The 10,782-nt window shown below is 46.5% G+C and overlaps 1 long non-coding RNA gene across 1 annotated transcript; it reads left to right on the top strand.

The window, feature by feature from the left end:
- The first annotated feature begins 541 nt into the window (after positions 1-541).
- Positions 542-9,529, top strand: LOC133393019 (uncharacterized). The gene is made up of 4 exons (XR_009765960.1): positions 542-1,989; positions 2,287-2,496; positions 2,573-2,746; positions 7,785-9,529. It is a non-coding gene; the product is annotated as an uncharacterized LOC133393019 (long non-coding RNA).
- The last annotated feature ends 1,253 nt before the right edge of the window (positions 9,530-10,782 follow it).

Below are 10,782 nucleotides of genomic sequence, written 5' to 3'. Positions count from 1 at the left end.
GCCGCCTGCCAGCGGATGATGGAAGAGACAGACACGCACACCAATACTAACGCGCGCGTTGAGCGCTCGCGCACACGCACGCACACAACGAGAGGGAAAGTGTGTGCGCGCGCGCTCGTGCAACGGGGTGACAGAGATAAGGAGTGTGTGTGTGAGAGAGAGAGAGAAAGAGCGAGAGTGTGGAACAGCGTACTAGTTGCGCGCTTGCGGGTGTGTGTGTGTGTGTGCGAAACCAGCTGTGTGGAGAACGGCGAACGGTGCGTCGTTTCAAGCCGACTTTGTGATGGATGTACTTTAGCTTGCTTTAGTGTTATTTTCTTAGAAAAATGATATAAAATCAAATAAGAGTTAATAACCAAACATTTTTGCTTACGTAAGACAAGTCAAAACAGCAATAACAATACGTTTTATATGTATTTATACCACTTTTGTTACCCTTCCGCAACACAGTGCAGTACTCAACTCGACCCGTTAAACGCAGAGCGCTACACACACTGCGATGAAAACGAAATGAGCAGTGCGACAGGGCGCGTTACAAACAAAACAAGTGTCCAACACAGGCGCGCGCTCGCGTGTGAAAGAGAGAACAAACCGCATCGTATGTGCAGGGCGTGCGGGAGCAGTACAGCATGCATGAGTAGGCAACTTCCCCTGCCATCAACGAGACTCGACTACGGGTGCGTGCGTGCGTGCATGCGTGTGCGTCTTTCGAGCTGCGCCGTATCGGTGTGTGTGTGTGTGTGTTTGCTTTGGTACCAGTTTAGCTCTTTGTTTGGATTTTGTGGAACCGTTCGAGCCTGTTTGCTGTTGCATCTCGCTCACTGTGCTTTCATTCTCTTTCTTTCTTTCTCATCGCGAGACCATCGAAATGCGTGCGGGTTGTTTACGTGTGTGTGTGTGAGTGCGCGTGTGTGGTGCTATGTGCAGATTTTTTGTTCACTTCTCTTTCCTTTCTTCGTCTTTCCCTACTGCTCCCTTTCCCCCCTCCCTGGTCTGCGCACACCACTTGGATGTGTGGATAATTCGGAACGAAATTGATTATGCGGACGCTTTCCGCGGATGACTAGACTGGAGCGTGTGTATTATCTAAGCGTATTACTAAACCTGCAGGGTGTGATAATTAGCATCGTCAAGGAAGTGGAAAAGAAGGCTGTTGATTGTTGAATACCATTAGAACAAGAAGAAGAAGAAATTAATTTACAAGAAAAAAAAGGACACTAGTGACTGGGAAAAATGAAGTTTTCGTCGGAATCGATTCCGGCTAGCTCTGCAGTTTTCTGGAATAGATTAAGGATAGTAGGCCCAGAATCTGTGTCCGGAATCGGAATCGGCTCCGGAATCAGAATCGGCTTTGGAATTGAAATCGGGTTTGGTTCCGGAATTGGCTCCAGAATAGACTCGGTTCCGGAATCGAAATCGGCTCCGGAATGGTAATTGACTCTGAAATCAGAATCGTCTTCGAAACGGATTCGGATTCGACATATCCATAAGAATAGGCGTTTGGGTCCAATGATGCTACGTATTAATAACTGCAAAGAATCAAAATTTATTTGTAAACGATCCATTCTCCTGGAGATGCCCGAACTGGTTTCGCTTCAGAAACTTCGTATTTCAATTCAAGAACTGATTCTCATTCCGGAGCAAATTACATTTCTGGAGTCCAACCTGATTCCGTTGCCGGAGCGAATTGCGTTTCTAAGGTCGATTCCGATTCCGGAGCCGATTCTAATTACGGAGCTGATTCCGATCCCGGAATCGATTCCGGAGCCGACTCCCACCACTAATTGACACCCTGTCGAAACGATTTCTTCACTCCTCGGTACGAGCGTGTGTGTGTGTGTGGATGTGTGTACCTGTGTGCCATCGTAATAGAAATAGGATACATTTTTTTTTAAATTATTACCTTTGACACCTGATAAATGGAGGCCGCACTGGCAGAAAGAGAAGTCTTGCCAACTTGCCATATTCCTTGTACACGACACTGGTAAGGTAAGCGATTTTCCTTCCGTGCTTTTGCTTGTGAGTATGTTCCCTTTGTCCCTATTACATACCTGCTAGGTCCAAGAGGGCCTTGTGAACCACCACCCCATTCCACAACGCAGTACGCAGTGCAGATTACCTAATAGGACATTTGTCGTTTTGTAGGCGTGTGGTATAGGTACTGGCACTGTCTTTTACGGACTCTACCCTGTTATTATTGTTAATTTTTTATCACAAAAACACAAAAGCGAAAAAGCTTTAAATTAGTTTTTTTTTACTCCAAAAATTCTACCTGTTTCGTTTTAGCTTAGGTATCCCGCAGGATAACAATGAAAACGATGGTACCTTGGAAGAAAATCATTGCCGAGGGAGCAGAATCACAGAGGAAACCTTCCAAACCACTGGGAGTAAAAGCCCTGATGATCCTTTTGGCTCGTTTGCATAACCGTGACGCACGAGCAAAGGCGTCAGATCAGATGATCCCCGAACCGGGCTGACAAACTTCCCCCTCGTAAGGTACTGGCATGGTGGATTACATAAAACGAACCGAAACACGAAAACTTTCTTATGCACGTTTTTTTTTTGTTTTTAGGATGAAAAAAGAGGAATAAAGCAACACATACACACACATTCTCGTGATCCGGTTGGTGATCGGTTCGAAGATCGGTTATTGGCTTCCTTTTTTTTGGCATTCCACCATCCATCCAGCCCTGTGTGCGCCCCCCTCCCCCCAAACAGGACTCATGACACGCCAGGTCCATTACGGGTGAGTAGAATGGGTAGAAAGGAGAGAGGAGGAGAGCTTGGTAAAAAAAAAAACAAAACAAAAAAAAACATCCCTGTAGAACCAAAGTCAATGGCGGACCATTACCATTAAGCGAGAGACGCAATGTAATCGGAACCCATCGAAAACCCGCGGCGAAGGAAGGAACGGTCCCGAAAAAACCAGGGGACCACGGAATGGGACGGCGGAACACGGGGAACGGCAGCACACACAAAACTCGCATTGAAACAAGTTTTCAAAAAGTGGAAAAAGGATTCTTTTCTACCCTCTCTCTCCCATCGTCCTGCGAGGCAACACCCTCACTCATCCACTCCCTGCCGACCATCTCCGAGAACCAAGGTTTGTGGCAGGAGAGGTATAGGATTTTATGGTTCTGAAATGTTCCTTTTTTCCTTTGGTTGTTTGTTTCGTCCACTGTTTTCTTTCGCCGTTCTTAAGGCTCTGTCCAAATGTGTGTGTTTGCTTTCTTCCTGCAACTTGTTTCAAGCTTTGCTTGTTAGTTGGCTTTTTTGGTTGGTGTGTTTGTATCGTATTTTCGGCTGTGTGCCGTGTTTCGTTTATATAATTCCTTCAGCTCTCTTCAGCCAACTACCTTCCCTGCTGGTGGATAGCTTCCACAGCTTTACGTTTACGTTTGCGCGTTCCCTGTTTGCGTGGACGTGTCCTGTTTTGGCCTGCACAGAAGAAGAGAGGGCGGGGGGGAGGACTATGCATTTCGATGGGCGAAACGGAGAAGAACCCAACCAACGCTGGAGATTCTTTTCTGCGGAGCCCTGGTCTGTGCGATCTGATTCATGTAGTTTTTGTTTTTCCTTTTCCCTTACGGAAGGGTTGTGTTTTGGGGGCTCGGTGGAACTTAATCTATATGCGCAGAATTTGATGTTGTATAGAGATGAGATTGTTGTGTTCAGGCTTTTTTTTGCTTTGTTTTGAAAAGTACAGGGCCACAGCCCTTATACCTTCTCCCCCCAAAAAAAAAACGGGCCATTGTTTTCGAAATCGCATCCCCCTGCACACCTTGCGCCTTCTGATGATCAGCAACCACTATGTCTCTCCGTGTCGTGTTTACGTTTTCGTGGAACCAAAACGTGTCCTTACGGGTGATTTTGTAAACAAAAAAAGATGCGCAAAGAGGGATGGCAAGACGGCCCTCTAAGGCACACCCTTACCCTAATGGGAAAGGGGAAGATGTTTAAATAATTAGACAAAGCTTTGATTTGTTGTTCGCGAAAGGTGCTGCTGCTGGTGCTAGTTTCGACATTAACGACTGGCGGGACACGGGAGCATGGGCGTTTTGGCGTGTAGAGAACGTGTAGAGATAATTGATTGCAAAAGAGCGCCATTAAAGTCCGCCCCAGGCTATAAAACCCGCCATGCAATTGATCTGTTTTAGGTGTTGGGCTATGTTAAAGACAATTAATTAGTGGTGGATTTTATGGGCCAGCAGTTGTGTTGGGTTTTATGTTGTAGTAAAAGTGGAGTAAAAGATGGTTTAGAGAGAGATGGGTTGTGGGTGATTGAACGTGTTTGTTAGTCGCTTCGGTCGTATCGCTATGTATTTAATGCTTGCGATGACGATTTTGACGACAGTGTAGTTGGTTTTGGTTTTGATTTTTAATTAGTCTAGCTTCAGTACTTCCAGATGTCTTATTGAATCATTTCACTCGATTAAGAGTACTTTTCTGTAGTTCACCGTGTCTGATAGTAAACCCCTATGCCACAGTGTTCGGTTTGGTGAAATGACGCAAATGAAATGATTAATACCTTCCGATGCACTCTCAGCTCTTCCCGTGCTGCACTATCGACCATTTCCGTCGGCTGACCTACCGAGCCGACCCATGCGAGGTTCTACCATCTCCCTATCTTTCAGCAAGCCGAACTTTTCAAAACCAAAATCCACTTGACACATGTTTCAATCCAATTGTACACACACGCAAAAAAGAAGCACAACGTCTCTGTACCGCCATCTCCAAATAGGAAGCCGCTTTAACTTAGACGAAAGGTTAGACCCCGAGACGGGCGAACAAAAAACGGCCTGACCTTCCTTGAGCACGGATGAAGAACGGACATCCAAACCAAAAAACCGGCACCAAAATGTTAAGTAAATCCCATCCCCAGCCACAAAAGTATAACAAAAAACATGCAACCAAATTCCGTCGCGCAGAACCTTTGGTGGCCTCTGAGCGTTGCTGATTGTGGCGTTCGCTGAGCCTCATGATGATGCCCTGTCCCTCTCCCTGTCTCTCGGATCGCTCGGAATCGTTGACGTTTACAAAAGTTAAACAAACGGTTCTTATCTTCCCCGGAGTATGGGAGGCATGGGGTGCTGGTTGGTGTTGTGTGAAGAGCCTTGGCACTGGCAAGCGCTCATTTTGCCGGCATGATATGACTGAGGCAGATCAAACACACACACACACACGCGCGCGAGCGCGTCCGTCTTATCAGAGGGTCGCGTCATTAACTCGCTTGTTATACAACAGCCGTGACTAGGCGCGTACTGGACATTTTCAGGTCATAATGGCAGCAGCGCAATAGCGGCAGCGCTGCTGGTGTGAGCTGATGGGGCAGCCTGGGCAGCTCTAGGAGGGAAGGGGTTTCCTTATCAATCTGGTGTGTTGCAAGAGGGTAGAAAGGGGAACAGTAACGGGGAGAAGGCTCCGAAGTCAAGGAGGGTGAGAGTTCAGACTTTTCAATGAACTTTTTCTCTCTGTCAGCTTGAAGAAAGCGCAGTTCCGTTGGCATTTCCTTATTGCGCCCGAGGTTTTTTTTTGCGTATCAGCGAGTTAGTTTGGCTCGGTTACAGGGCTATGAAAAGTATCTCGTCGGATTAACACAAGTCGACTATCTCTCAGAGGTACTAATAATGTCTGACATCGTCCCATGATCGCATCATAGATGTCTTCCAAATGTAAAGAGAGTCAAAGGGCTGTTAATCAGTTTCATTGGTAGTGTCTAAGAGAGGCTAAGATCACAATTCCAACACTAGCCACATCTAGACAAGACCTCTGCGTTGTACTAACAACTAGGTACAAAGTTCAAGCCTTAGAGATGCTCCGAAGTCTTACGGTCTCTGCAACAGTTAAGATCCCAACAGCTAAGATCCCTTACACTTCGATCTCTTTCATCCAAGTTCCTGCTTTGAAGAATACCAGCAGATAATTGGAATACAAAACATGATGAATTCTGAATATCCCAAGACTCTCTAAGAACTCTGACTTTAGAGTTTCGAGATATTAATATCTTACTTCTAAATCTGCAACTGTTCCTCAAACTAGACTTAATGAGCAATCATGCTCTTTTTCAAATGTTAACAGCAACGCAAAGCAATTCAACATTCGAATGATGCAATCCCATTCGGAGATGCTCAATCAGAAGCAAACCGTTACCGAAAGTATCACTCTGTCCGATATGCGCATGTGTGTATGTACACGCATGATAACATACACACTCCATCCCAAATAAAAAAAAAACAAGCAATCGGAAAGTGGAAGGCAACAAACTGTCAGCCAGCCGTCCATCTTCGTTCCGCTGCTTGTCTACGATCGGCGGTGCCTGTGCGCGCGCAGTTGTTCTCCTCATCCGCGAGCGAATTCTTATCGTGTAACGCACCAGATATTGCAAATATGTAAACACATGCGCCCCCTTTGCCGGTTTATTGTTTCACGCTGGGGGTAGGTCATCGCGAAGCCGCACACAAGACGGGGCAGTACATTTTAATTAACACCCATCATGACCCATCATGACGGGCTGACACTGGGAGTAGGGCATGCGTTTGGAAGAGGTGCCCGATTAGATACGCAATGCTAGGCCGCCGGTACTGGCTCAATGAGCTTGGGAGCCACCGACAGGCCAAGGACCGATAGGCCGACCGAAGCTGATGATGAGTTCTTCCTGAAGTCACGAATCTTCCTACCCAGCGGCCTCTGTAGGGTGCGTACGTGCGCGCCCTAATGGCGCGATACGTCGCCACGTGCTGCCACGGCGGGTTCTGCGTAGCGGTACAACAAACTGATACAAATTCAAGCTTCCACCACGCCCGGTTTCAGGTGCGTTTGGCGTCGATAACACGATGGACCATTGCTGTGAGTCTATTACGAGATTGAGCTAGTGAATCCTTGGGCCACAACGATGCTGCTGCCATTGTTTACCCTTTTCGCAGCAAGTTTTGCATTGCTGTGTGTGTGGCGTTCTGATAATGTGGGGTGTGTGTTTTAGTTTGCCTTGGAATACAAATTATGTATGATAATCTTCGCCGCATACTGATGATTATGCACGCCCCAAAAAATATTAGCGCGCGGACGGTTTATGGAAAGCTCGGCCTGTGTGCTGGCACGTTTGACCTTGAACGGGATGATGAAATGCAACCTCGAAAGGACATCGAAAACTTGAACCATGAAATTTACATTCTCCAGCATAATCTAGTAATTTTGGATACGTAAATTAACTAGATAATGCGGGAAGGTAGCTCTCTGTGGATAGGTTTGGTGGTAGAAATTAAATTTCGGTTTAATTTAATGACATTCACATATTTATGGCTTAATTCATTAGCGTGGCACAAGCTGCCTTATAACCAAAACGGTGTTTAATTTCGTATCGAATATTAAGCTTCAGTTTTGCATCTTGCAAACTGCAGCAGCAAAAAAGAAGAGCCGGAGAAGAGCCATCAGCAATTATTTATGTAACACACACACATACCGTCTGGTATCGTATCGTAAGTTAAAGTCCAATGGAAAATAGGGCACCGGCCGGTCCGCTGGCCGGTCCGTTGTTTCGATGATGTTTGCGATCTTGTCCCCGGCCTTCTCCTCGCTCCTCTCTTTCCTGTCGATAATGGCGGCTAGGCTACGGCCAATTTATATTTGCCAGCATAATTTCACGGACGCTTCGAGCGCATCGTCGCCGTCGTCGTCGTGCGTTTTTGCTGCGCTCCAACCTCGTGTCCGATACGTCCCAATCAAGCAACGCTGGCACCTTGGTTTGCTCTTTTAACGTGTGTGATTGTTTTTTATTTTCATTTTAGGATGCCGAAATTCGCTTGCCTGTGCGCTAGAAGATGGAAGAAGGGGTATGGTTCATTAAATCATGTAGGTTGTCGGAGCGGTTTCAGGTAAGAGCTGGTATGAAATATTTTCTGCAAGCATACATTGTGAGATGCAAAGGGTTGCAACGGGGGGAATCTTGCCCTGAGAGGGTTTAATATTTACTTTTAATTGTAGGACGCGTTTTGGGATGCTTTTTTATGTTCGTCAAAACGCTGCAACTACTCCGCAAAAGGCTATGCTACAGTGAGAGCATCTTGCTTGGGAAATAAGACTTTCGGGAGAAGATGATCCTCTTCCAACTGTGGGCTGCGGAGGATAATGTGTTTGGGGCAAACTTGCTTTCCCGAATCGAGCGGTTGTGGATACGTGGAACGACTGTTTTTTTTTATTTTGTTCGATGTGTTGCTTTCTTTCTACCACCTTTTTAGTATGTATTGATCACCATTTCGCGCGCGACGTCGATGCCGATGCGATTCAAGGTTAATTTATTCATAAACATGCGGCTTTTTTGTTTGGTTTCGTTTGCTTTAGCTCTATTGCAACCCTTCCTTTCCGAGCCCCAAACTGTGTTCGCACCCGGTTTTGTGCGGGGAGTCCGTTTCACAATGCGCGCCCGATATTTTCAATTTATAAAAGTTTCAGTTTCGGTGCACGATTCACGCAACAGCATGGCCAGACGGGCCATGTAGCAAAAAACAAAAAAAAAAAAAAACGGTCACCTCGCGGTAATGTCTGCGCCGAAAACGGGGGGCGGGTTGGTGGGATGGTGAAAACTGAAATGAAATGAATTTTCAAACCTTCTTCCATGCTCCGACCGAAAATGTGTGGTAAAACAAAGCCATGAAATACAAGCATAATAAAGTAACAGCAAAAAAGCCATCCACTCCGAGACACATACACACACATGTCGGGGTATATGGAGTGAATGCCGGGGTCTGTTTCAGTACGATAAGATATAGCCAGCGGCGGGGATGATGGGAAAGGGGGTGTTCGGCAGCCAAGCGACGACCCCCAAAACGATCGCCAAAAGGGGGATGAAACGGACACAGAAATGAATTTTACGAATCGATACACCCGGCTCTATGCGCGTTTGGAGTGCGAAGTCACGTAGCCGCCGCGCACCAGTCGCACTGTTGTGCGCCTGCGACCTAGCCGGTTCCTGTGCGCCGAAGGTCTCGCTGCTGGCGAAGAACCTCCAGCAATGTCTGAAAGGATCATTTTCGTGTATCGAGAGGGGCATGATGGCAAAAAAAAATCGGAAAGGAGTGCAGAGTCCGTTAGTTTGTGGGCAAATGGGTCCTAGACGAGAGAGGTCTCGAGCCCACTCAGGGACCCCCGAAAAATTATAGGGGTTGTCGGTGTAGGGATCGCCACGTTTGACACAGCGGAGCGCGGGTCCGTGCATATTAGCCCGTCCGAAGCAAACCTTACCTGAGAGCCATGCGCGCGCTTGCGGTTTGATCTACGAGCCTAATCTATTAATATAATGGTCAGTTGCGCGAGTTGGAGGACTACAGAGGCACCACCCGCTTCAACGTGCGAAGGGAGAGAGGCTGCGGTCAGAGCAATAAATTTTGGACGTTGCTTCTTGCTTTATTGCCGGCCCCATGTGTAGCCGCCCAGAGCCACCGGTATCATTAGGCATAGGGATTTTTCGGTATGGTTGCGTACCGCGTACTCCACGCCGAAACCTCGCCAACAACCTCACGGTGTGAGACCTTTTGGCGGGGCGGGTGGTTGTTTAAATTCAGTTCTGTTTTTTTTCGGTTCCGTTGTAGTACTGTCCCGCGAAGGCTCTTGTGTGTTTTCAACGGCTCTGCACTTTGCGTACCACCCCCGGGTGGAAGGCTAGGGTGGTGCAATATCATCGCCGGCTGAAGACGTCCGCCGGCTGAAGGTGGATGGGTTTTCACTTTCCAACAACCGCCGCCGCAGTGGTCGAAGGGCAACGAGGATTCCACGCGCGGTACCTGCCCAATCGGTCGAGGGTCAACCCTCGGCGAAACGGAAGAAGTTTTCAAGTTTCGTTGAAAATGTGTGTGTGTGTGTGTGTGTGTGTGTGTGTGTGTGTGTGTGTGTGTGTGTGTGTGTGTGTGTGTGTGTGTGTGTGTGTGTGTGTGTATGTGCTGGATGGAATATGAAATTTCGACTTCAAACCGCTGAGAAACGGGTCAAGAACAGAGAGAGAGAATGAGAGGGGCGTTGGCGGTCGACTTCCTTTCCGTTGTGGGGTGGCATTGAAAACGTCTGCGGAATGGTTCATCTTCAACGATGGATAAGAAACCCTCCGAACAGACGAGTGTGGCTTATGCTTTACACGCCGAGGGTTTGGAAGGTTTGTTGGAGCTCCGTGTTTAATGGAGCTCTTCTTAAGGTTTTGTCGTTAGCATATGAGTGCCATGTGGTTGGTCCTAGGCGCAACTAATTGAAGGTGAATATGGTCTTCCAGTAGCCAATGACCTGTCTAATTAAGCTAAGAGATGGTTTCATAATGTACGATGTTAGGTTTATTAAATTTTAAGCAAGAATCACTTAGCACCGCATCTAATTGGCCAGGTTGATGTCTGAACAAGTTTTACGACATCTTGGCATCTAGTCACGTTGATGTTACTTTATCTCAAGCTTAAGGCACCATATCTGAAATAGTCGTGATGATGTCGCAAAATGATGTGACAAATTCAAGAATTGGCAGTTTAACATTATGTTGTAAAAATTCCAGAAATGGTTTCTTTTTATTGAAATCAGAACTGGAAATAGTCATGTAATACTATTACATTTTTTCTGTATTGTGAGATGAAAGACAATTGATTACTGAACGTACGCGTTAGGACCTTACCATAAATAGTTACCAATTTTTTTTCCAAAAAAAAACAAGAACTTGGCTGTTTTGCCTTAATTTGTTGAAAGTATGATTTATTTGTTTTGTATTTTTTAATTATTTCATTGGTTATACAAAGCGCTTTTTGCGTCAAAAAT

The sequence above is a fragment of the Anopheles gambiae genome, chromosome 3 (genome assembly GCF_943734735.2).
Source record: "Anopheles gambiae chromosome 3, idAnoGambNW_F1_1, whole genome shotgun sequence".
Classification (NCBI taxonomy): Eukaryota; Metazoa; Arthropoda; class Insecta; order Diptera; family Culicidae; genus Anopheles; species Anopheles gambiae.
The sequence above is the reverse complement of the archived record's forward strand: the minus strand, read 5'-3'. Positions and strand labels throughout refer to the sequence as shown.